Raw genomic sequence first — 27,181 nt, 5'->3', positions numbered from 1 at the left:
AACTTTCCTAGGTTCTCGTAAAATATGTATAAAAACTCCTAAAAATGTAGCCTTATATACGCTAACTTTAGAAAATTTTGGAAACGGACCAGGTAGGATAGCTTCTCCATAAATGGCTCTAATCGATATCCTAAATCATAAATTTGTATCTTTATCTAATTGTAATCTATCTCTTGTTAAACTTTGTCGAAAAATTCGAGTCGTTTCAATTAGCCAGCAGTTTATTTAGAATTAATACATTCAAAGCTAAAAAAACTGGAATTTTTCTTGACATTGGAAAGTTGAATGATTTTTTTTAGAGGTAAAAAGGTTTTAAAGGCCTCTGGCATTTGTGAAAACCACTGAAATTATTGAATACCACACATTTTTCTATTTCAGTTTGTTATTTGTGTTAAAATTGTCTTCTGAGAAAATTTCAAAAATTTTATGATGTTTCAGCTCAAACTTGAAATCTCAGTCTATGACGTCCCCTTTTGGCAGTTCTGAAAAGAAATTCAAATATTCTCAGCCTCTCCTCAAAAAAAAATATAATTTTAAAGGCTTTGAAAAGCTTGTCAGAATGTCAATGTGAAATAACTTTGAGTAAATAAATTATAGTAGTTGTTATAGAAATACATTGAAAATAACAACTAACAGTTTATTAAAAGGTGTTTTCAGATTTATTATTCTGTTTTCTTTATTTAACTGACCCTGCCGCTCTTATATCATATCAATTATTCTACAACTAATAAATGTGTCTCTCTACTTACGTTTTACCCTAGTTCACAATATTGACGTGGCGGCGTCACATTCTTACCTGAAACAAAAATAGACCAAAATTCATTAATCTAAAATAGCAATATACCATGTCATATCTTTTCCTGTTAGGAAAAGAGTCATATGTCGCATGTTAACATGCACAGCGCCGCTGACAGCTAATCTAAATTATGTCGCTGGCGGGGAATGTATTTCTGTATCTTAATGATTTCTACGTTGCTTTTTATCTTTGTTTTTGTTTGGGTTTTAAGTTTCGTTTTATCTTCCCCCGTTTTAAAAGCTGCCGAGAATTTTTAGAAGTTTTCTAGGGTGATTTATGAGCCGATAGTTTTCGGCAAAAGTGTATAAGGCTTAATAGAGACCCTGATGACTGTTGAGTCATAGTTACCAAGATTAGTTCCATACCGTTAATATTTTGACCAGACGGGCAGGAGAAAGGACGTGCCAGCCAAAGTCAATATCTTATCGTCGGATAAACGCCCCACGTCTAAATTATTCATTTGAAATGGCGGTTGTAAAACACTCTTTTAATTTTATTCTCTGTTGACACATTTAAAATAACGCCACTTTAAATTATGACTTTGCGCAGTCGGAATTCTTGAGGAGAGTTAAATTAGGCGGACGCTTTGAAAGCTTAATGACGGCCTAAATAGATTAGACCGGCATGGGAGTCGGTTACAGGATAAATCCCTAACTTAAACCTTAACGATTATGATTACTTAGTTAACACAACCGAAAAATTCGAATCGAGTAGCTATATTTACACCAAATTAGAGCGCAAATGACAGCTATCATCGTAAAAGCCTTTCAATTTTTGATGCAAGAAATGTCCCATAAAAGACGGCTTTCGGGCTCGTTCAGGACCATTAAGGCTTCATCCTGACAATTGTAATACTCGAAATTGCCAATTTAAAATTAATGACTATCGCGTAAACGCATTTAAAGGCTGTAAAAGTTTACAGACGAGATTTATACTTTTATTTTACTCCCCCAGACCCATTTCAGTTTTTTAAAGCTTTACCAGTTTCATAAAATATGTAATTGAGAGCTTGCTCGTTAATGCAAAACGACCTCAAAATTAGAGTGAGACAATCATCCTATAACTTTGAACCAAATGAATTGCATTTTAGGAAGTTACACCCCATTACAGTTACATCCAATAAATATCTATAAACCAGGAAATATAAAAATAGAGCGTAATAATAATCGTGGATATGTTATTTCCTGATACATAAATCTAGGAAGCTGCCTCCTATCGATTATAGTCCCTCTTTAGCTAAATAGGTGCACTAAAAATACTAGTAGAGATTAGATAATGGTTTTATTTCAGCTTTAACGAGGACCCATCTGTTCCTCGACGACCGTATTTTTTCGTCCTTTTTGGATGCGACATTGACGTAATGAGCTCCGACATCCATTTTGCGGAAAAACCTCCCCATATTTATGTTTTTTTTACTCTCTCTCTCTCTTTCAAGATAAGTCTAGGTAAATTTGTTTTTGCTAGGCTACTCACGTTCCGTAATTTTACTATTATTAACAATTTTAAATCACACTTTGTGTCAAGAAAGTGACGAGCCCTGAGCATTCAAGGCATATGGTTTAAAGGCGTGAAGTGTGTATCGAATGACACTGGGGGAGGATCGAGTCATTTTTAAAGCTGTCAATGCGGTTGTCTAACATTTGGGACGGAGGCGGAACCCGCGGTTTTAAATTCGGTTGTGGGAATCTGTCTGAAGATGTTAGAAATGCAGTTAACGAGGTGACATCAACTGAAAATTCTTTGATAATAAATCACCGGAAATACGTGTACGTTTTGTATTTTTACAATAAAAAATATTTTTTTAGATATTGTCATAGGTTTGCTTCCAAACTTTCTTCTTTTTTCAAATTATAGTAAGCCTGGTGATTCTATTTCCGACCGAACTTAACGGACAACAACATTAAATAGATACGAGAATTTAAATTTCACGTCTGTTTTCCGATTTTCCTGTCATGTCTCAAAGTGTTAAAGTTAATACCAACATTTTCAAAATGTTTTGTCCGTTGTGATTCTATTTTATGTCTCTGTATTTATTGTCTCATTAAAAACAGCTTTACTTGCGAACACTTGACGTTTTATATTTTTAACGTACTTTTTCAAATTTAATTTCTAGGAAAAGAGGGAAAAAGGCGAATTTTAACTCATTTTGACAAATTTTTCATGCTTTTTCAAATGGCGTTGGTGCTGTTTAGTTAGGATTCTTTTTCGTTGAGTTTTTTTCCACTTTTAACCAGCATATCCTTATACATACTTGCAAAATTTCGAGTATTTTGTAAGTGCTTTTTTTCAATTTACAATTCTGTCTGTTTCATTGTGCACGGTTGGAAATTCATCGAACGGCTTTTCAAATTTTGAAACAACTAGTTTGCAAACCAAAGGGTTTAATTGCAAAAAAATGTTTTTTTTTTCAAACGTGTTACAGTTTTTTTAGGTATATTTTTGAAAATCTCAGAGTCTTGGCTAGCTTTTACCTTAAGTGAAAACGTTAAAATAGAGCGTCAAAAAAATTTCAAAATGTAGCTTTGAAACTTGACCATTATTAAAAAAAGCCAAAATTAGAAAAAAATACATAAAAACTCAGGTAAGATCGTTAGAGCTAAATCAAGTACAAGAAAAAAGAAACCGCATATTTAAGGCAAACATCACTAATTATTTAAGTTCAAAGCACTTTTCCTACTATCTATAATAATGGTATTGCAATTAATTAATTTATTATTTATTAATTAAGAAGACCAATGCAAAAAAATGTGAAGATCATAGACTTATTAGCCTGATGAGCCACACTTTAAAAATATTGCTTAAAATCATACACCAGAGAATTTACAAGAAATGTGAAAGAGACGTAGGCGACTCGCAGTTTGGGTTTAGACAGGGGTTAGGTACGCGTGAAGCGATAGTTGCTTCACAAGTGCTTGTCCAGAACTGCTATGATAAGAGAAAGGATGTGTGCCTATGTTTCATAGACTATGAAAAGGCATTTGATCGCGTACAACACCACAAACTGATGCAGCTCCTCAATAGGCTTGATATAGACCAAAAGGACATTAGATGCATTGAAAACCTATATTGGAACCAAACAGCGCAAATCAAACTAGGCAATAATATGTCCAACGCCATACAGATTAGAAGGGGGGTACGACAGGGATGTGTGCTGTCTCCACTCCTATTCAACTTATATTCGGAAGCAATATTCCAAGAGGCCCTGGAAGACGTGGAAATGGGAATCAAAGTCAATGGAGTGTGGATCAACAACATCCGCTATGCTGACGACACGGCCTTAATTGCTGATAACATACACGACCTACAACAACTGGTCAACCAGGTAGAACAGAGCAAATCAATGGGCTTAAATATCAACACCAAAAAAAACAAAGTTTATGATTATCTCTAGAAACCTAAATATGTTTGGAAACTCCACCATAACATTTAACGCAAGGCCCATAGAAAGAGTAGATAAATTTAAATACTTGGGCATCTGGCTTTTTGAAGACTGGACATCAGACAAGGAAATAGAGTGCTTACCTGTTCCGATTTTGACCTTAACCTAACGCTCAGATTCACTAAATGCTACGTTTGGTCGGTGCTTCTCTACGCTATGGAAGGTTGGACATTGAAGGCGGCTGCAATCAACAAATTGGAGGCTTTCGAGATGTGGCTGTATCGCAGAATCTTGAAGATACCCTGGAAGCTAGACTAACAAACGAAGAAGTTCTAAGACGAGTCAACAGGCAACGTGAACTGTTTGAATCGATTAAGAAAAGAAAAACGGCATACCTGGGGCATATAATGCGAAACACGAAATATCAATTCTTACATCTATTGATTGAAGGCAAGATCGAAGGCCGGAGAGGGATAGGAAGGAAAAAAATGTCTTGGCTGCGAAATATCAGTCAGTGGACAGGGCTGAACGATGTACAGCCGCTGATACACACCGCAAGAAATAAGGAAGAAATGGAAAATGTTATCGCAAACATCCTTTAGTGGATACGCATTGGAAGAAGAAGAAGAAGAATTCTTATTAACAATCATTTGAAGAGATTTTAGTATACCTTGCTATTTTTTCCGAATGTGTTTAGTTGTTAAAAATAAAGCTGAATTCAGAAGTAATGTAACTTTGCCAAACTTTGTATACCTGGACTGTTCAATGATGAAAGATTTACCTTGATATTTGAAACAAGCTTTTATTGAACTATCATCAATAAATATGAGTTTAATAGGTTTCGAACAGCTTAAACTCTTCTCTATCTAATTTGACTACCAAATTATGTTCTCTACCAAAAACGTCGACAGATTTGGAATGACTATTTGTTAAAAAAACGTTTTAAAGTGTGCCTGTAATTTTCGGAAGTTCAAATGTTGATTTAATAAAGCCAGACATGACAAAGAATGAAATTTGATTGTTCAAAAATTGGAAAAATGCACTTTTGTCATTTTTTATTTAGTTTCAGAAGCATTCCAATGAAGGGCCTTAAATTAGGTAAAATAAACACAAAAAAAGCACTTATTAGAGGGCATTTAGGGTTTAAAAGTGTTTTTGACGTACTTTTTAAAAATAAATATCTTCGAAAGAGAGGTCCGTTTTGGCTCATTTTGTAGTATTTTTCATGCTCTTTCTAATGGGGTCTGTAAAAAATTGGAAAAAAGCCGATTTTTGCCAAAAGTCATTATGCAATCATGAATAAATCACACATTCTCTATTAACTTTTGTTTTGTTTTTGGTGAGTTGACGACTAAATCATTGAACTTTGCCGACACGATAGGAACACCTTCGTTGAAGTACACGAAATAAATCATAAAAATTTCCGTGATAAACTTGGGCCTGGTTTTTTCGGGGCAAATAGCCGTTCCAAAAGAGGAATCCATCATTTTGAAGCAATTTCTATCGTGCCTGGTCGAATTGATCGGGGTCAATATAAGTGGCCATAGGTCAGCGTCAGTCTGAAAACTTTTCTAGTAGTGCAGTTAGCAATTTGATAGCTATTTCGGGAGCTTTTTGTAGCTGTGTATTACTTCGGAAAGTTACGGAATTATACGAGTTTTCCGTAAACGATCTAACTCGGTTCACAAACTTGGTAGTTTTTCAGCCGCAACACGAGAATTGCAACCTCATATAAACTAGCCGGTTATCTACTCTTTTTGAAAAAGGGTCCTGAAATTAACCCTTAATCAAGGGCCTTAGCGAAATTGGATTCCACGTTCATCTTTGATATGGCGTAAACAAATTTTGAGGAGTGCCCCCGTATGCGATAATTGCTTCCGTTCATCTCAATTTAAAATTGGGGAAGGCGAGGCGGAGCGAGAGCCCAATAGAGAAGTAATTAAGGACAGTTTTTGTCAAAGACCGTCTGCGTTTACTGGCCATATTAAAACCGGTATTGCACTAGCCTATTTTCAGTTTTTTTTTGAGTCAAAATGTAAAGAGTTTTATTACGGGTTAGCCATCGAGTATAGTTTTTAATGAGGGATTTGATAACTCTTACTTTTTTGTAAAGTAAAATTAGAAACACTCTCTTGGCATATTTTCAAAACTGAAGTAAAAACACATCCGAAATTTCATATTTTAACAACGTGTTTATTGTAGAGTTAATCCTATGATTTATATTTTGTTTGCTTCCTGCTTTGTATCCATGCAGAATTTCCTCATAACGTCTGAACGATTATCAAACATTACAAAACCCATCTGATAGAAGTAAATTTATTTATGTTTGTTGTGTTTATTTCATGTATTTATAGGCTTCCTCTTGTTCGAGTTTCAACATTATGGATTGGGTACCAGGGCGTCGTCAAAGCGACTGAAACACGTCACAGTTAATTGTTGACATTATTTAAAAATTAAATTCGCCCCAGACAGTATTGCAAACTGTCCCCCAGGCAAATAAATTAAACTGTCGCAAGTGTTTAAAGCCGGCCAACATTGAAATACATAAATGGATTTGCGATATTAGCGTCTGTCGAGTAGTATTTAGGGTTTTAAACATTGTTTATTGTTTTAAACAATTACCGAGCGGACGTGTGGCTGATGTTAAGTGGTTGAAATTGGATTTAGTTAGGTCCGATTTAAATTATATCAATGTGTGTATATTCAGCGTCATTTTATTTATTGTTTCGGTTTAATTCCTGCGGGATTTTTCTATGCATCGGGTGTCGGCTTAGGCGGATGACACAACGACTACAAACCACTAATCACACGGCCCCGAAATTCAAACAAGCCTTTTGATCTTCGGCTGTTTTAATCCTTTGACGGCACGTGTCTTAAATCTTCGACTTCCATACCGCCTGCAATACCGATTTATGGCGTGTTGTGGTTGTTCCCCTTTTATTCCGATGATTTACGAGTTCGGTTCTCACACTCCATGAGAAAAAACTAGGTTGGGGGTAAATCAATGATGCTGACGCTGCCACCCTCCACCCCACAAATTCGACAAAAACATCCCAGTTTCCACAGTTTTATTATGCACAGAGTAACCGCAACTTTGATTCCTACACTAAAAAAATTTCAATTACATTCCATGCCCTTTTTCAGGAAATTAATCACAATCAAGGGCCGAGGGGGCGCCACTGATAGAACGTCTTCATAAATCTACCTCTCACCCTCCTCGCACACCTCGTGCAATTTTCCACAAAGTGATACACTAATGAAATAACCCAATAGTGCAAGTCACACAGAAGTAATTACAACGGGGTGAAAATGTAAGGGCATTTCTTACCCATTACAAGGCTTTAATAATTCCCTCCGATGAGTTTAAATAATATGATATTCGTTTATCGAATTAAATAGGCGATAAATTACAAACTGATGAGTGATTGATGTTTTTTCAGTAATATTGTTTACACTCAAGAAGATTCAGTTGTAAGGGATGTTTTCAGTCAAAGCCTAAAAAAACTGTAAAATTGCCAACTATCATCCTGAGAAATCAATAAAACAACTTCTAAATCTGAAATTGGATCAACATTCTGCATTTTTCCTTTAACATTAGAGGAAACATATTGAGTGTGGTTACAGTTACATAGGTTTGCTTCCAAACTTACTTCTTTTTTCAAATCATAGTAAGCCTGCTGATTCTATTTCCAATCGAACTTAACGGACAACAACATTAAATAGAAACGAAAATTTAAATTTTACGTCTGTTTTCCGATTTTCCTATCATGTCTCAAAGTGTCAAAGTTAATACCAACGTTTTCAAAATGTTTTGTCCGTTGTGATCCTATTTTATGTCTCTGTGTTCATTGTCTCATTAAAAACAGCTTTACTTGTGAACACTTGACGTTTCATATTTTTAACGTACTTTTTCAAATTTAATTTCTAGGAAAAGAGGGGAAAAAGGCGAGTTTTAACTCATTTTGACAAATTTTTCATGTTTTTTGAAATGGCGTTGGTGCTGTTTAGTTAGGATTCTTTTTGGTTGAGTTTTTTTCCACTTGAAAAAGTTTAAAACTTCACTAAAACAGTGTGGCAATTGGCTCTAAATTTCTTGTTATTTCAAATTTTAAGAACATTTTTTTCTACTGAATCATTTGTCAGTCAAAGCCTAAAAAAACTGTAAAATTGTCAACTATCATCCTTAGAAATCAATAAAACAACTTCTAAATCTGAAATTGGATCAACATTGTGCATTTTTCCTTTAACATTAGAGGAAACATATTGAGTGTGGTTACAGTTACATAGGTTTGCTTCCAAACTTACTTCTTTTTTCAAATCATAGTAAGCCTGCTGATTCTATTTCCAACCGAACTTAACGGACAACAACATTAAATAGAAACGAAAATTTAAATTTTACGTCTGTTTTCCGATTTTCCTGTCATGTCTCAAAGTGTCAAAGTTAATACCAACGTTTTCAAAATGTTTTGTCCGTTGTGATCCTATTTTATGTCTCTGTGTTCATTGTCTCATTAAAAACAGCTTTACTTGTGAACACTTGACGTTTCATATTTTTAACGTACTTTTTCAAATTTAATTTCTAGGAAAAGAGGGGAAAAAGGCGAGTTTTAACTCATTTTGACAAATTTTTCATGTTTTTTGAAATGGCGGTGGTGCTGTTTAGTTAGGATTCTTTTTGGTTGAGTTTTTTTCCACTTGAAAAAGTTTAAAACTTCACTAAAACATTGTGGCAATTGGCTCTAAATTTCTTGTTATTTCAAATTTTAAGGACATTTTTTTCTACTGAGTCATTTGTCAGTCAAAGCCTAAAAAAACTGTAAAATTGTCAACTATCATCCTTAGAAATCAATAAAACAACTTCTGATTCTGATTTTTCCTTTAAGGACATTAGAGGAAACATATTGAGTATGGTTACAGCTACTCCAGCAAGGGTGTATTCTTTATATGATTGTTTCAAATCTCGAACTAAATGCAATAAATTGTTTTTTTCACGACAGTTTACTAATATGCTTATTACTCACTAGTTTTAAATATTATCTTAGAGTAATGAATCATTACCCTGTATCTCCAGAACAATGCACTTGCGAACATATATTTTCTTGAAATTTTTGCTTGATTTTGGTAGTCGTTTATTTGTCACCACAACTCTGAAACACCCTGTCTAGTTAATGCAATTAGATGATAACTGTAAGTTTATTTATTGCAATAATCTTATTGTTCCAGAACTCTATCTATCGACGCTGTGATGTAACAGATCAAGCTCATCATTAAACTGTTAATCTACCTGAACATCCCCTTCTACCTGTTTGACAAGAAAGTTTAATTAACCTAGTGACCTAATTAACTTCAGAACATAATATCATCAAAAGTGTTCATCATTAACTGAAACTATGTCAAACCCCTCTAACCCAATTTCAGGTCAAACTTACACACGAGTTGAAAGGTAAAAATCCAGTTTTGCAAACTACGGAATCATACAGATTATTATAATATTTCCAGGTTACTGTTCGAGAGAGACAGAAGGTGATAGTATGTAATAAAAATTCGAAAAGTGAATAGAAAACTCCTCGCTCAACCATATCTTTTCCTATGCAAATTGGCCCCGGCCGGGCTTACAGTGACACAGCGTTTTACACTTAAAACTTGCGGTGTAAAGTTGTAAACGTAACACGCCCTTAATTCTCTCTTATCTCTCGCGCAAATGAAATCCACGAAGATTCTAATCTGGAAGAGTAATTAGCTATAGCTAAGTATGTAGCAGTGTTACGCTTTATTGCAACGATTGTTACCGCTTTACGGCACAAGAGGAATTGAAGCTTAGCTTCAGTTTCCGGGTAAGTGGACTTGAAAGTCACATTTCGAAAATCTCCGAACAAAAGACGGAGTTTTATGGCAAAGAGTAATGTCAACTAATCAACAGTAGTCGCAAGTTAATGTTTCCATTTATCCGGCGGCACTTTTACGTTGATGGTTGTTTTGTGTTATCGTCATTTCGATTAAAAAGGAAAACGGTTCGTTAATTCTGTCACGCATGATCACATGTTTATACGGCTACAAGCCAAATACCAATATTTACCCTTAACTACATACTCATCTTTGAATGATGACGTCGTTATGTAAACTCGCAGTCATGTTGTCCATAGATGCGCTACTTTTGGCTTTAAATTTGAACATTATGTTTCTAACAAGAATCCTTTTATTGGAATTAATTACAAAGTTTGCTTAAATCTCCTAAAGTTGAACTGCATTGATCGGTTGTTATAGTTATATTCTTTGAAAAAACCTCTTATTTTTACCATGTATGTACAGGGTGATTGTTTATATTTTACTCAATAGCTAACTCCACTAATTTTGATTTTCCAGCTTAGTTTAAATTAGCAAAGTTACAGTATTTTTCCTCAATCCCTGGAATCTGATGTTAAACACTTCGGATCACGGATCTCACGGATCCAATTTTGGTTGTTTTCTATTTTCCCGAGGCGCTAAACGTTGATTTTTATAAAAACTGATGTGAAAAATATATTGAAACGGTAACCTGTTCAGTTCCTGAATTTCTTCAAGTCACGTGACTGAAAATTTCCAAGCATGCTACTTCAAATTTCTTGTGACTCTGCTGCCTAGAATCAGTTTAATCAAGTCACGTGAGTAATTCTGCAACTCGTCCTGAAGCATGTCAAATTTTTAGAAAATTACTTAAAAGGTCACGTGTTTAGTGTCTGAATTTCTTCAGGTCACGCGACTATTTTTGCGACTCGTCCTGAATCATGTTAAATTTCTAGAAAAATACTTAAAAGTCACGTGTTCAATTCCTCAATTTTTTCCAGGTCACATGACTCAAAATTTGCAATGTATGCATTTCAAATTTAGTGAATTTGCCGTCTAGAATCAGTTTAACAAGGTCACGTGACTATTTTTGCAATTTGTCTTGAACCAGGTTCAATTTAAAAAAAAAACTTGACTTTGTTGCCTATAATCAATTTTACAAGCTCAGGTGATTTATTTTTGCTACTCGTGGTAAAACGAGTAGTAAACCTTGTTGAATTTTTAAAAAAATTTGGTAAAAACGAGTGATAACTTAAAATGAAAGTGAAATGTTAAAAATTACATTTTTCTAATTTTGGCATATAAAGTGACACTTTTCAAAACTGATTAGAGTGACAAAACGTTTTACTTTATGTAACTAGTTACATAAAGTATCACTTTATGTAACTAGTTATGAAAAGTTCATTTCATCACTCCCTGTTTTTATGCATTTCCGTAGAAACATATGGGCGACATCCATCATAACATGTCGTTGTCACTGTTTATACAAGGTGCTATGAAAGTGAATATTTGTGTTAAATCACTTTAAAAGATGGCTTTTACCGCTTTTTGGTCAAAATTAGAAAAAATTATGTATGCAACACGTTTCGAAAATGTCTTATTGTGTAACTCATTCAAATTGTAGGATCTCGCTGCGCTCGCCCTACAAACATTCATTCGTTACACAAAATCGATCTTTTCGTAACTGGTTACATAAATAGCTATTTTGACACTGTCAATGTTAAAATCACTAGTTTAGCTTTTTAACTCATTCTGATAAAACAAAATGGCCTATGTTACTACAGCTTAAAACTCAGGTTAATACTATCGCCAAAATTCGCTTTTTATTTCTATAAATGTGAAACGGTTTGACGTTCTCAACCACTGTATTTTACTGTAATTCTGACAACTTTTGACAGCTTTGGCGACAGAATGCCTTTTAGATTGTTAGCAGTTGAAAATTGGCTAAAATGGCTGCAAATAGTCCAGTAAGTCAATTTTCATAACATTTTTTAACTTGTTGGTCTGCAAATAGCCGGCTAAATCAGATTGTATTAGTTGATCGTTTTTACCGTTTTGACTGTAAAAATTTACTCTGCACGACACACACAACGACACAATTTTCATGATATTTGACTATTTTTGAACGTTTCTCTACGTCTAAACTTAAAACTCAAGTCAAACACTTAAATAAGACAATTGTTCCTAATTTTGACTGTTTTTAATCAATGTTTTGTTGTTGAAAATTGACTAAAATAATTGCAAATAATCCGGTACGTCAATTGTTCAAAACTTTGACGTTGGAAATAGACTAGAACCGCTGAAAACGATTGATTAATCCAATTTTTACGAATGTTGACTGATTTTCAACATTTTACTCATTAAAATTGACTAATATTTAAATATTCAGTTCCATAAAAATAACTTTCGTATGTTGTTAAAGTTGTGTGTTTCTTTGGATATTCTACCTATAAATCAAACGTGATAATACTTTTAGTAACTTCCCAAAATTTGTGTTGATCAAATTATGGCTGGTATGGCTAAATACTTCGACAGTTTAATGGAATCCAGTGTAAATTAATATATTCTGATAATCTATCAGTGAGGGTTTTAATTTAAAACAACGTTCTCAAACAGATGTCAATAATACTCCCGTTGAGCATCGAGTTATTATAATCCGAAACTGCACACAATCCCCCAAAATATTCCTTCGAAATTCAATGGGCAGCATTGTCCCCGAATTATCCAATTCATCCACGAGCATCGAGCAAATTACATTTTAAACAGGCCAATAAACCTGGATTAATCGGCAATATTTCTTTAGTTTGTGGGGTGTCGAGTCGAGATAAGCCGGTTAATATTGGAAACGGGGTTCAGAAACCCCCATGTTCTACCATTTGGCCAGTTTCAAGGTGGATAATACTCAAGTTGTTCAAAGAATAATATTAAACCGTTTTGCCACAAGTTTTGCCCTCGTCTTGATTTTTCTTTTTAAATCGGCCTGGTTCCTGGCCATAATCTGCTTTTATAGAAGACAAAAAGCGAGAACGACGACAGTTATAATACAGTTTAACCTTTTTAACATTTCGAGACAAACGAGCTTTTCATCGGTTTCCCGTTTCACTGATCGGATTTTCGGTTCGGTCATGTTTTTCTTTAATATAAAAGAGTCGGGAAGGACAAAGCACCTGGTGGCGTGTACTTGGAAAGCCATGTGGAAGTTTGCCAAGTTTGATTTCTCACTGGAACTAATGCAGATTTAAGCAAAACGTTTTTAATAAGAGCTAAAGCTTTGGAATTATTGGATGTTTCTGTATTTGGGGTCTTAATGACACGTCTTTGACCCCATGAGTTTGACAAATGTATTCGGCCATTTTGGGCGCCACGGGAGTCTCCCCAGGGGCCCCGACTGAGTCACGCCAAGTTTTTCGAACCCCTTCGCCCTACCATTTGGAAGGCGAGTGGCTTATTTTTATTGGATAAAACGATTGAACGACCGATGTTTCCTATCGCTAATTAAGACCTTTTTGTGCTTAGGTCATTTTTTCATCCATTACCGCAATTTCTGTTATTAACACCGACTATAAGGGTAAGTGGCCACCCCTGTCTTGTTGTTCGATGATAAATGGACGTCATAATCTGTGGGAAATGTGTCAATTAATTATTGACTAACGGCAAAAAGGTCAAATTCACTGTTGCGCCCCAACTCAACACCAGCAGATTGTGAAACACATTTAGAACTTGGTTAATTAAAAATGTTTAACTTCTAATAACACTGTTAAAAACTTCAAAGATCTGTACGTTGCCTGCTTATAAACCCTATGGTTTTCTATTTTTAACATGGGAAAATTACTTTAAAGAATTTCCTCATAAAACGCGTTTCGGTTTCGTGTCGCATCGATCAATGTTGCGGCTGTCGCTGCTGCACGCTTCCATCTACTTTGACGATATTGGTTTTCCTTATTAAAAATAATAAAAAGGTCTCTCGATGACGAATGGGTCTGTCGATGTAGGCAAGTAACAAGGTTAGAAAGTTTGCCGATATAAAACTAGAAATTTCTCATCGACACAATATACGTCATATGGTGATTTTTTAACTATTTACCTATAAAGTATAAGAGAAATTGCACGTATTTAAATTGTTGGATGGTTATAAACCACTTTTCTACTGTATTTTGTCATAATTTAGTAATCTGTCCATAAGAATTCTAGCTAAGAATATTGTTTCTGCACATGACAAAATATTTCTGCAAAATCAACTAAATTTAGCATGACGTCACAAACTTCAAAATGTGCCTACATAAGTATTATGTACAGGGTGCTGCATTTTCGATGGTTTTACGGGGTACAGAGAAAACGGTAATAGATAGAAAAAAACTAGCATCCGTGTTCCGATCTCTTTTTCTGAGCTGAGATGACTGGCGAAGAGTGGGCTGCGCAAACTTCTTTTGTTTCAAAGATACGGGGGGCTTTTGAAAATTGGTCATTTTAGAACCTCCTCTGTATTTCATTTGCTATTAAAGTTATCAAAAAAGGAAAAACGGTTTCCGGTAGAAGTTTTGACGTAGAATCCAATGGCGTAGTCAGTTTTTTTCTATTACGTTTAGTTTCTGACATATGACAGTAAGTTATATTTTTTTAAATGGAACACCCTATATATTTTTAGTTCATTTAATTCTGTTGATTCTTACTTTTTCAACGGTGTATTAAAATATATAAATTTGTAAACGTTAATCTTGGTAATTAGAAAAAAAGCGTTTCCTTAACAAAAAAGTGCTAAATAATATGTATAAAAATACCCACAGTCGAAACAAAATTTGGCTATGTTCATATTAACATGTTACATGTCGTTTATAAACAGTTTTTTCAACTTCTACCTTAAAAATAGTAGAAAATAGAAATGGCCACTTTTCTTATTAAAGTGATGGTAGAACTGTTTGTAACTTAGATTTATTAAAAAGTTAATAAGATTTATTAAAAATATTTAATTTTCTGATGTGTTAGTTTATATGATTTCCGATTTTGTTTGGTATTTTAGATATTGGCCTTTTTTTAGCTTAGCAAAGGTCTTTTTTTTAAATAACAGGATTAACCTTTACAAATTTATATGTTGTAATACACCGTTGAAAAGGTATAAATCAACAGAATTAAATGACGTAAAAATATATAGGATGTTCCATTTAAAAAAATGTAACTTACTGTCATATGTCAGAAACTAAACGGAATAGAAAAAAACTGACTACGCCATTGGATTCTACATGAAAACTTCTACCAGGAACCGTTCTTCCTTTTTTGATAACTTTAAGAGCAACTGAAGTACAGAAGAGGTTCAAAAATTACCAATTTTCGAAAACCCCCCGTATCTTTGAAACAAAAGAAGTTTGCGCCGCCCACTTTTCGCCAGTCATCTCAGCTCAGAAAAAGAGATCAGAACACGTATGCTACTTTTTTTCTATCTATTACCGTTCTCTCTGTACCCCGTAAAACCATCGAAAATGCAGCACCCTGTACAGTTTAAAAACAACAAAAACTCAAAAAAGCACACAACGTTTAGAAGACATTTTTTTAAAAACCGCCAGTAACTTAGTTTACATTCTTGTTTTTCCAAAACGATTTTTACAATAATGATAATGGCAATTAACTGCGTTATCTTTTTACAACTTTTTTAGTTTCACTATTTTTTCTGAAACGGAAACTCACATTTTTCTGGAAGAACACATTGCGAAGTAAATTTAGTCAAAAAAAGTTGACATCTTTAATATTTTGTTGCTCCGATACGTTTTAGTGTTTCCTGTCAAATATTTTCACGTTTTAAATAGAAAACATATTAGTATGGTAATACTGCAGTGGAACTACGTAAGAGAATAGAATAGTAGTTTTCCTAACCAGTGTGCAAAGTAAGGCTTGTACGCACGATGGCTGGATATGCACCAGACAAGTGCGAACAAGACACTTTGCACAAGAGTTAGGAACAATATTTTTTCTCGTAGAAACAGAAATATAAATTCAGCTTTGACACACGCTTGTCACATGCACAGTTTGTTGGTCATATTTTAACCTTAAAGTCATTGTACAAGTTTTACGACTGTTGTTTCGATTCATAAATACAAACTTTGATGGTGCGCGTGCGCAAAATAAATACTTTGCACACGCTAGTAGAAGTTGTCTACTTCATATCACACGCTGAAGATTGTCTGTGATTGGTCTATTTCATATCGCACGCTGAAAAGTGCCTGTGATTGGTCGCACAGTTGCGGAAAGTGTAGAATTCTGTATTCGTTCAACCGTTGGCAATTGCCTACTTCTCCGTTCTCTAAACTGTTAAAGAATGAACCAATATTCCTGTAGGAGTAGAATAAAGAATTTTCTTTCTTTATTTCACTTTAACTTGCATGTCGTACTATAAGTCTGTCTTGTTTAAACCTTTATTTCTATCTCTATCAAGTTACATAGTACTCCTACTGATCTTTAGTAGTGACGTAATCACCCCTGTATTACAAAAAAAACATTTTGAGAAGAATGTAAAATTTTGCTGCTGTGACGCCATTCTAATTTTCTTTGATTCTCGGTAAAATACAAGTTTTTGAATGCTTTAAAAACCACATACTTGATTTATAAAATAGCAAAATTTACTCTCTCTGTGAAGTTCCTAACTAGTAATTTATTTTTTAAACATTTGTAGTTTTTATTAACATTGGTAAAAACACACATTTTGCAAAATGCCCAACTCGGTGCAGCGTTAATATCCAAGCTTAAAAGCAAAGTAATAAAAGCGAAAAGGCGAATAGAAAACTCCTCGCCCATATCTTTTTGTATGCAAATTCGCCTCGCTCGAGCTTATACTGACACCGCGTTTTACACTTAAAACTTGCAGTGTAAAAGTAACACGCCTTTAATTTCTTCTTGCCCTTCTGCACATAAAGATCTGAATCTTGACGGGTGATTAGCCACGCTGTTGTTATTTAAGGTACGTTTCAAGCATTTTTCAGGTCGGGATGTTTATTAAGTTTTCTCGAATTCAAGGTGGAACGTCACTGTGTGCCCCTGCACCATCAGAATAAAACGCTTCACATAATGAGCCGCAACCCCAAATGTTGAATTACCATAATATCGGCTATTTATTTCTTCCTGCTTGCGTTTCTGACTTAATATCGCCATCATTGTGTGTCAGTGCCATGTCAGCTCCCATTTTTTATTCCCCCCCCCCACACCAATAAAGACGCAGCGAAGAAGTCCTCATTAAACATCCACGATACAACGAAACAGGCCCTGGCCTAATACCAATAAAATTCGATTTTCATCGGATCAAATCTCGAAGATCATGGAGATTGTATTTTTGTGCCATCACGTATTCCCGAAGAAAACAGAGGGCCATAATAGGAAATATTTCGTAGCAGTTTTCTAGTCGGTTTGTTTGGAAAATTGCATGCATTTATAGTTCCGAGAGGACGGAAATTCAATCCACTTCCCCCTCCTCAAACCCCCCCTTCCCAGTCGCAGCTCGAGCCCTTCCGCCACCCCCTTGATACGTATCGTATTGTTTTCCTATTGAATTGCAAACACAACATGTGCTTTTCTCATATGTATTTGTCTTCGGAAAATAGGGAAAACGCTTCAGAAAATACACTGGAATGTCTCTATTTAGTTTGCGGGTCTTGTTTTATCGTTAATTCGACCGTGTTAACGGTCACTTATTTTTACCCAATTGTAAAACATTGTGTTTCTTTTATTTTCTTACGTACTATGTGATAATAAATAAGGTTGTACAAATATAAAACCAGTGAGCAGGTACTTAATGTTTTGGTGGTACTCGTACGACAAAATCAAGAGTATAAATGTCAGGAAGTCGTTCTGGCCATAGCAAATTTTATCACCCCATAAAAAATCTCTGAAAACTCCTCTTAGTGATCACACTTTTCCGTATGAAGCTCCTCATAGAAAATTTGATCCACCGTGCTGTATATCCCGTTAGAGGGCGCTAACAACCGTCAGTCCTTAACTGTTTAGTTCCAAGAAACCTTGCACAAAACACTTCTGCCAATGAAATGTAATTCAAGTTTCCCGGGTGTCTGTTATAGTTACTGCACTATCGAAACACGTAATAAATTTGAACAGCAGGGTAAATGGCAAAATAAGTAGAAACTAAAATCCTTCGATTTTCTGGCTAGTGCAATAGTTGTAAGTAATTCGATGTGGGCGCAGTCGGTAGGATTTAGGTCCGAAACAAAAACCTGTTTCGTAAAGATTCGCTCAAATCCGGGAGCTTTGCAACTCAAAGCGCGAGTGATTTATTGACTAGACAAAAAGTTAAACTTCTTCCGAAACGCTAATAGAAAACCAGGGAACAGCTTAAAACTACAAAAGGCGCTTTCAATAAATCTGCCGCTGTCAATCGCTCCCGGGGAAAATAAAATGCGACCGTAACGGCACGTACTCGAACTTTGCCTTGCGGACGGCACCGATGCCAATATATAATTTTACTTGTTTAAAGTTGGAATTTATTAGTTTTATATACCGCTCCACCTGACGTTACGTGGGAAATTGCCTTTCGAATAAGTCGCGGTAACGAGAAATGAACTTGTTCGGAATTTTAGAGGCCAACCAGCCCTAAATTTTTGTCGGGACTAACTAACAACCCTTATCACTCAACCAGATAAATATTATATATATTTTCACTTAACACTAGGCAACTACATGCCCATAGATTATTCTTATCAGCAATAATGATTTGGGAAACCGATGTAGCGTGCCATTTTTCTTTTTCCACCCCTCCTAACAGTCAGCTCGAGACGAAGGGCCGACCATATCGACCTTTAAGGGTCTTGTCGACAGTGGTGGCGATGCCGTTTCTTTTCCATCAACAACGAAAAGCAACACGATTGAGTGGTTGGTCACAATTGAAGGAAGCACGACACCCACCTGTTCATATCTGAAACGACCTAACCGGAAGGTCGGGCTGCGTTTGTCTCGGACAAATACACACGCAGATAGTAGATACGCTACTGGCGTAAACCCGAAAAAAAGGGAGTTCTGGAACATCCCTAACACACAAAATCAGCGCTTTGAGGGTGAATGACTGCTAAAAGAGGCAAACGTGTTTGGTGGATAGGTCAAGGCTTGTCACTTGAATTTTAAACTCCACTTCAACCTTTTTTTTGGTCTGTATGTTAACATCATAAAATGGGCTATATGTATGTATGAATAAGATCAACTACAATTTGTATAATAGTATTATTAAATATGGGTAATTCTTAATCATATAAATTTTGGTTTTTGGAAATTATCACCAACTCACTGACTAAACTAGAACCACAATTGTAGTATTTCGTTTTTAAGGCTATTACATAAAATCAATCTATTTTAAAAGTATTCGTAAGAAGACTAGAACACAAAGTAGTTATAATCGTATTATAAAAGAAAATGATTGGTAATTTTTGGCTATTTAAAAGTTCTGTAGAGGATATTTCTCTTTTTATTTTTTTAGTGTTATAGAATATGATTTACAAATGTAGGAAATACAAAGATGATCGGAATATATTCTACACGTAGCTGGAGCTATAGTTTTCGAGATAAACTTAACCTAACCCTAACTTTTGTGATATAATTATTGTATCTCAATGGTCAACATGTTGGCTTTTTCGGTAAATTATCGCTAATCTAGCTGAAATTCACTATACTTTCGGATGCTTAGTAGATGGCCCAGTTCTGCAACCAATGTTTGAGAGAGTCAAGTGTTATGCGATTCGTGCATCACGCGACGGGTAAACCGCTGGGGCATTATGGTGTACAAATTTTAGGAATTAATGGGTATTACTGGAGGTACATTGGTATCTAATGACATATAAAAGTTTATAAAAAGTGTGGCAAATAAGCTAGTTATTGAACGAAAGAATGCACCAAAAAAGTCAAGAAAAGCCAAAAAAGTCACAAGTCAATTTTGACACCCTCTAGCGGAGAAACCGTCTAACCTACCCATTCAAATTGAGAGACTGTTAGAAGGCTCATTGCCTTGGCTATCCATTGACATATAAAACACTACTAAAAATGGTGCAAATGAACGAGTTATTGAAGCTTGAACAAAAGAATACACGAAAAAAGTCATAAAAAAATAGTCAACTTTGACGTTCTCTAGCGGCCAAACCGTCTAACATATCAACCCCAGTGGGGCAATTTTTAGAAAGCTCATTCCATTGGCTATTCATTGAAAAATAGTGCAATTGTCAAAGTTGAGGCCCTCTAGTGGCTAAACGGTACCACTGACCAACCGACTTTTCTACGTCAATGGAAAACTCATTTCATTGACTGTCCATCGACATATGAAAGTATATACAAAGTGTTACAAATACGTGTGTTATTTACGGTTTACAGACAGGGTGCCACAGAAACACATTTTGACTGGTTTGGGTTAATTTGACCCTGGAAAATTAGGAAAACACGGTTACATGAGCTACTAGGTGGTCTACTATAATGTAATTCATAGAAATTTCTAGAAAAACCGATTTTGCAAATGACTTTTTTTGTTAGGGTCACATTTGCCTGAAAAACCACCTCTATTCCAATGGATTTTGCGTTATATTGGCCACTTAGTGCAATCGAAAATCGACTTTAATGATTTTATTTCTACAGTTTTGCTACGGCTCTAAATTTGACACTGTGCTAGATTTGTCGATTTAAAAAAAATCCCTCAAAGAAGTTAGAGTGGTTACAGTCAAGAAAAACGTTTAGTTAGCTTTGGAGCCGTCTGGGGGCCAAACAAAGCACCCTATCAACACAAACAGCCATATTTTTGGAAAGCCCATTATATTTTCTATCCATTGACATATAAAAGTCTATACAAAGTGTTGCAAATAAACGAGTTGTTTGATAATAAAGACAGTTTTGACTAAATTTGACAAATTTTTCAAATAAGTGACCTAATACAAACTTAACCTACCTTAATTTTGAATAGAGAATCAGGCAAAGTTATAAGAATGAGTGTTCAATTTGAAAAACGCTCTTTTCCCTGTTTTCCCTGCTCTTTGTCCTGTATAATATATGTATTTTATCGTTTATCTTCACCCACTCTTAGAACAAACCTTGTACAACACGACAAAACACAAAATTCAAGAAAAAAACGTTTCCTGATAGGCATAAATTAAAATTATTGTTTTGGAGACTAAAAATATTAAATGTATGACATTAATACACGAAATATGTCTAGAATATGACGTAGAATCCAAAAATGCAATAATATACAAGGTGTCCCATTTAAACTTGGTTGACATTTGTTTTGATGTTCTTTATTTTACTACTTTGTACTGTTAACAATTAGGTTAGGTTAGGCCCAACTATAGTTTTCGAGATAAACTTAACAAATTATCGTTCCTCAATAGTCAACTCTGACTTTTTTCGCAGCACTGTTCAGCAAACAATGTTGAACAGAACTAAACAGAAAAGAGCTTAAAATGCATATTAACAAATGATTTTTAAACCTGAACTTAATGGTGTAAGTTTGACTTTTAGTAACGTAGTTTTTGACTGAAGAAACTTAATAGTTCTTCATCCTGTTAACTACTCATCATTGATAATAATTTACTGCTTCAATTTGATTTTTTGTTGACTCTAAAAGCTTAAAATTACCTTTTTGAAGCCAATGTTCATAAGTGCAATCTTTACCTAACTTTTTAAGACGTCGCTGAATTTTCTTGTCAGCTGTCAAATGTCGACCCAGGAAGCACTAAAATTCCAAAACTGCTAAGTCGAAAAAATCCTTGAGAGCTCAATGGTCCCACTTCGGAAATGTGATAAATGACGCCAGACCCAGATACTAAAACGTCATAATTATCAAAATAATTGGTCCTATCCAGCTATAAAACGTAGATTTTTATGAATTGACATTTTCGCACTATTTTTGTTCTCAAAACGAAAACTTTCTTGCATTAGGGTGGAAAAGATTTGTTTTTCCGCACCAGGGTAGAAAAATAAAATTTCCAGTCTCAGGCAACATTCCAAGCTTTACAAGATAATGTGACCGTTGTTCTACGACAAAAATTCGTTCTACCAACTCATAATTAAAGACGACTGCAAACTTATCGACAAACCGTCTCCACGATAAACTCACTACATAATCGGTCAACTTGCACAACTTTTCCATCGCGTTATATGAAAATGGCGACGGCACGAAGTTTTTCAATTGAACGTGTTGTGAAACTTGTCGAAATATTAAACTTGGTGTGCATCTCTGCAAGAAAATTCACCGCTCCTCCAGTATTAGACACGACAAGCAGCTGCTCTATAATCGTCAAAATGTTACGGTGGATGGTCGGCTTGGGAGATAACTTTTCGAAGAGTCCTTTCAAAAGTTAGTGACCATATTTACAGAAAAACAATTCATGCACTGCCGCTTATTTTTGCGTTTATAATGACAGTTAAAACTTTTCCTATAACCTCATTTCAACTCAGTTTGTATGCGTGTTCCTTAAACGAAGTTTAAAATGTTAAATCATGGAAAAGTTTGCGTACAGCTGTGTAGTTGTAATCAGATCAAAGTAACGCTCGACTGACCTATAAAGAAAAAGAGTTGAAGGTCTATTGTTGAGTTCTGGTTTGACATTAATTTAGCTTATTTAACGGAATAGGATAAAGTGGAAATCGGTATTTACAACAAAGGTATCCAGGACAGTGTAATTGCCGCTCTGTGTTAAACATTCCGAATGAAAAATAGAGCCGCCATAGAGCGAAGCAGAAAAATTTATATCGCCCTATAAACGCCAAATAATGGAAAACTGCGCGATAAATGGAAAAAGTCGGATAAACGTCCCGTCTAGACTGTGTACGAAATGAAAAATCTGTCAGGTGGTAAACGAGATTAACAAATCGTTGTTTGTTTTATGTACAATTACATATTATGTATACCTACCCATAGAGAGAATTTTATTCTCCAGGAACGTTTTTAGCAATGTGTCTTTATTTCATCATTTTTGCAAACTGGAAAAAATCTAAAAGCACTATTGAGCACGTTCAATTCAGAGTGGGATATGGTTCAATTACCCCTGGCTGGTTTCATTCTAGTTTTGAATATTTTATTATTTTCCTGTTGACCCAGTCCAAATGAAAAATCGGGAGAACAAATGAAGCCGTACAAAATGGGATTTTGGACGTTTCAATTGTTCACCGGCATGTGTCCAACTGTGTCAATTTAAAGTTTAAAATTATGAAAAAATATGATGAATTTTTGATGAGGACTAACTGCATATGTAATAATTCTGAGTTTTTGAGATATTTTGCTTTATCTATAGTTTTAAATAGCGATTATTGTTCTTGATGTACAATTTCATCATAAATTAAACGTTTGTAAAAACGAATTTACAAACTCACGAATAACGTAAAACCGTAATACAAAAATTGTAATTGAAAGCAGAATTTATGCAATAAAGCGGCAGAAAGTAGTTATGTAAACGGAGCTTTAAACTCACCCTCCTGGAACTCACTAACACAATAAAGTTTAGATTTGAGGGGTGCCCGCCAAAACGCGAAATATATGACAGATTGACGGTAATATGGGGTTTTGTAGGCAGCATTCACTTTTTTTGAGAGGGGGTTTTAATTCGTATTAGGCATGGAAGGGAGTGAGACGAAGTGGTAGTTTCTCTCGTATAGGAGCTGGATCCATTTATCAAAACAAATTGAGAAAAATGGATTGGACGTCTCAAACGGCGGAATAGGTAAAGCAATAACGCGAAATTGAATGGGGAAACGGTGAATAATGTCCGCGGGCAACTGCTGTTTACCCCACAGACCCAATATTTCTCAGATTAGGCTTATTCTGCACACAGAGACGCGTGGCGCAACAATTATGGGGTTACTCGCCACCCTTATTAGCGCCTTGGGGTTCGTTGATAGTTTAGGGAACTAGAGACCGAACTTTAGCAAGATTACCGAAACGAAATGCTACGGTTTATTATTCTTGATGTATGTTCACTCACTTTTTTGACGCTCGCAACGTAATCCATATCTGGGTAAAACACAAGATATAACATTACTTCCTTTAAGCCATAACTCTTTCCTAACCACTAGTGAACGCGTAAATTCAAAATTACACGTTGGATAGCACATTACTCAGATATAACGTGATCCATAAAATAATAATGGCTTCTATGGGTCGGATACAATAAACCATCGACTCGATTTTGATTTCACTAGCTTATTAGATTATAAGGAAATTGTTAATGTTATTTTGTAGGTTAATTACTTATTTTTGTAGGATATTTATACTTCCCAGTTTCTCCAAAATATTCGAAAAAGTAATGAGTACTAGGATTCTAAATTTCTTGAATTGCAATAGCTTGTTGGCAAACAATCAGCATGGATATTTGACTGGCAGATCTACAAACACGGCTATCTTTCAATTTATCAAAACTGTTATGGACCACGAGATTTAGTTAATCACGAGAATCTGCTAGTCAAATTATCAAAATATGGGTTAAGGGGAAAAGCAAGTGAATGGATCAAATCATATTTGTCAAATAGGCCGCAAAGAGTGGTTAATAAATTCGGCAAAATCCGAAATAGGTATAAGCAATACGGGGGTTGCTCAGGGAAGCATTTTGGGTCCAGTTCTTTTTGTTATTTATATTAATGACATGTACAATATGGGAGAAGAATTTATGTTAACGAGCTATGCAGATGACACCAACATTCTACTATCTGGCTCAGACCTGCCTGGCCTTGTGATCAAGGCGCAGGATGCCTTACACCAAACCTCTAATGGCTCAAACAGAATCAGCTAATACTGAATACCGAAAAAACAAAGTTAGCAATTTTTAAAACAAAAAATAAGCGTCTAACTGTTAATGATTCAATACATGTAAATAATGAAACTTACAGACTAAACAGTAACGTGCAGTTTCTTGGAATTACACTTGATGAGTTTTTGTCATGGCAGAGACATATTGAGCACTTGACCGTAAGGTTAACCAGAATAGGTTACGGAATAAAGACAATCTCGCAATATGTAAGCTTGGACTGTGCAAAAATTATATATCATGCAAACTTCAAATCTGTATTGCGATACGGAATAATTTTTTGGTGAAGTGATTTTAGAATACAGAAGGTTTTTGTAATCAAAAAAGGGTTATTCGAATAATACGGAAAATGAGTCCAATAACTAGCTGTAGAGGTGTTTTTAAAGAACTAAATGTGTTAACAACAATTGGTGTGTACATTTTTGAATTTTTAATGTTTGTATATAAGCATAAAGATAAGTTCAACATGACCCAAGTACGTCAATATAATACCAGATCTAATAGTGTGCCTCTACCAACTCACTGCCTGAAAAAAACTGAAAACGGTCCATATTATTCTTGTATTAAGTTATATAATAGTTTGCCAATGTTACTTAAGAATCAAACCAACGTAATATTTTTTAAGAAAAAGCTAAAATCATTGTTAATTAAAATGGAGCCATATTGTACGCAGGAATATTATAACAAACTACAAGGTAGAAATTTGATCTAAGTAAGTAATGAGTAACCCTTTCTTTTGGTTTATGTTGGCATTGCGGATATTACCGTAAGATAGGTAAAAGCAGCATCCACCTATTGATTTATTGACGCTATTTCATTTTATGTACTATAAATATGTAATTTGAAATAAAGAAACATTATTATTATTATAATTACGTTTACGTAGGCAGATCGGTTAGGAATTATGTGAAACAACTAGAAAGAAGGAGTTAAAAAAAAGGTTTTCTCAAACACGATTGCTAAGTCTACATGTGCTGCATTTCCGTAAATCTCAGCACAGTAGATAGGTGATTGGTATAAAAATCAGCTTTCAGCTTGCTACTTTTTTTTTTGACCAATCACAATCTACACACAGTGCTGTGATTTACGCACGCAAATACTGTTCTTACCTGCTTTCATTGATCAGACCGAACATATTTTTGCATTTATTGAACCGTGGCTATTCAAAACAGATAGAATTATAACAAGCAACTCATTAGAATTCGTATAATTAATACAAAAAAGAAGCAATTCGGAAAAATTGAATTATACGAAGCGGCCAGAAAAATCGATTTGAGTAGGAAAAACAAAACCTTTTGTTGGCTACCCCATGTTTTTCAAGCTCCACTCGACTGAGCACTCCAAATTATATTAAATTTTAACCGTTTTCCCAACGGTCATTTTAGCAGACTGTGCCCGGATGCAACAACGATTCTATGCCGATACGCTATTATAGCCCGGAAAAATTGGGAGAAAAAACAAAGAGAAGCACAACAGCAAAAATGAGACCATTAATTGACTTCATATCCAGAAAATAACTCTTCTAGAATAAATTAACTCATTCTTTTCACGTTTCTGACTGACAAAATGCCAGGAATAGTAGTTTAAGCTTAAATTATGTAGTAACTTCCACAAATGGAACTGTTCTTGCATAAATTAACCCATTTTAATACCATGCACCTCGCGTGCCGATAATTTACTCACTTCCGGAAAAATGCAGTTACTGTTTTCATTTAAATTTGAAAAAGTTTTTTCCATTGCCTGCAGTTATTGAAACATACACTGTAGGCTTGTAAATTCTAGAACAATAAATTCGGTTATTGCTTGTTTGCGAATAACGCGCACTTCCAGCTGTCCGCATTATATTAAATTTGATATTAAATTTTACTCGTAATAAATTTCTATAAACGTCCAGTGTTCATATATGAATGATTAAAAAATGCATAATTGATTCATTGAGGGTCCATTGTTCTCGGGAAAATGTTAAACAAATTCGCAAAAAATTGTATTGTCCGCGAATTTAAAAGCTTAACACCAGCAAAATTGTTAATTTATAATTGGACGTTAGTAATCATTCTAAGCCCCGGTTTATTGAAAGGTTTACTTTAAGCGCAATTCAGACTAGTGGAAACAAATTTAACTAAAACTCGACATTGTCATTGCAAATAATGCGGGCTCTTTCTCAGTCGTTAATGTAATTAATTCCACAGTTAATACTAATTTAAGCCTGCACATTTCATGCGAGCTTATCTACTTGTGAGGATGCTGTTTAATATAATTCTCTAGTGATTAAGGAATTGCAACAACCGCCATATGTTAAAGGAATATACGTCAAACGTTCAATGTTAGAACAGAATTTACGAAAATTAATTACAGGCTAAAGGATAAATTATTATAAATATTAATAATCAACGTAACGTAGGTATATTTTGGTTTTCCTTC

At 34.8% G+C, this 27,181-nt stretch overlaps 1 protein-coding gene across 2 annotated transcripts in view; it reads right to left on the bottom strand.

Moving 5' to 3' along the window:
* The window catches only part of LOC145726647 (uncharacterized), a 217,973-nt gene that overhangs the window by 120,499 nt on the left and 70,293 nt on the right, over positions 1 to 27,181 (bottom strand). The window lies entirely within an intron of this gene.

The sequence above is a fragment of the Ips typographus genome, linkage group LG3, assembly GCF_016097725.1.
Source record: "Ips typographus isolate SLU linkage group LG3, UJ_Ityp_2.0, whole genome shotgun sequence".
NCBI classification, from domain to species: domain Eukaryota; kingdom Metazoa; phylum Arthropoda; class Insecta; order Coleoptera; family Curculionidae; genus Ips; species Ips typographus.
The sequence above is the reverse complement of the archived record's forward strand: the minus strand, read 5'-3'. Positions and strand labels throughout refer to the sequence as shown.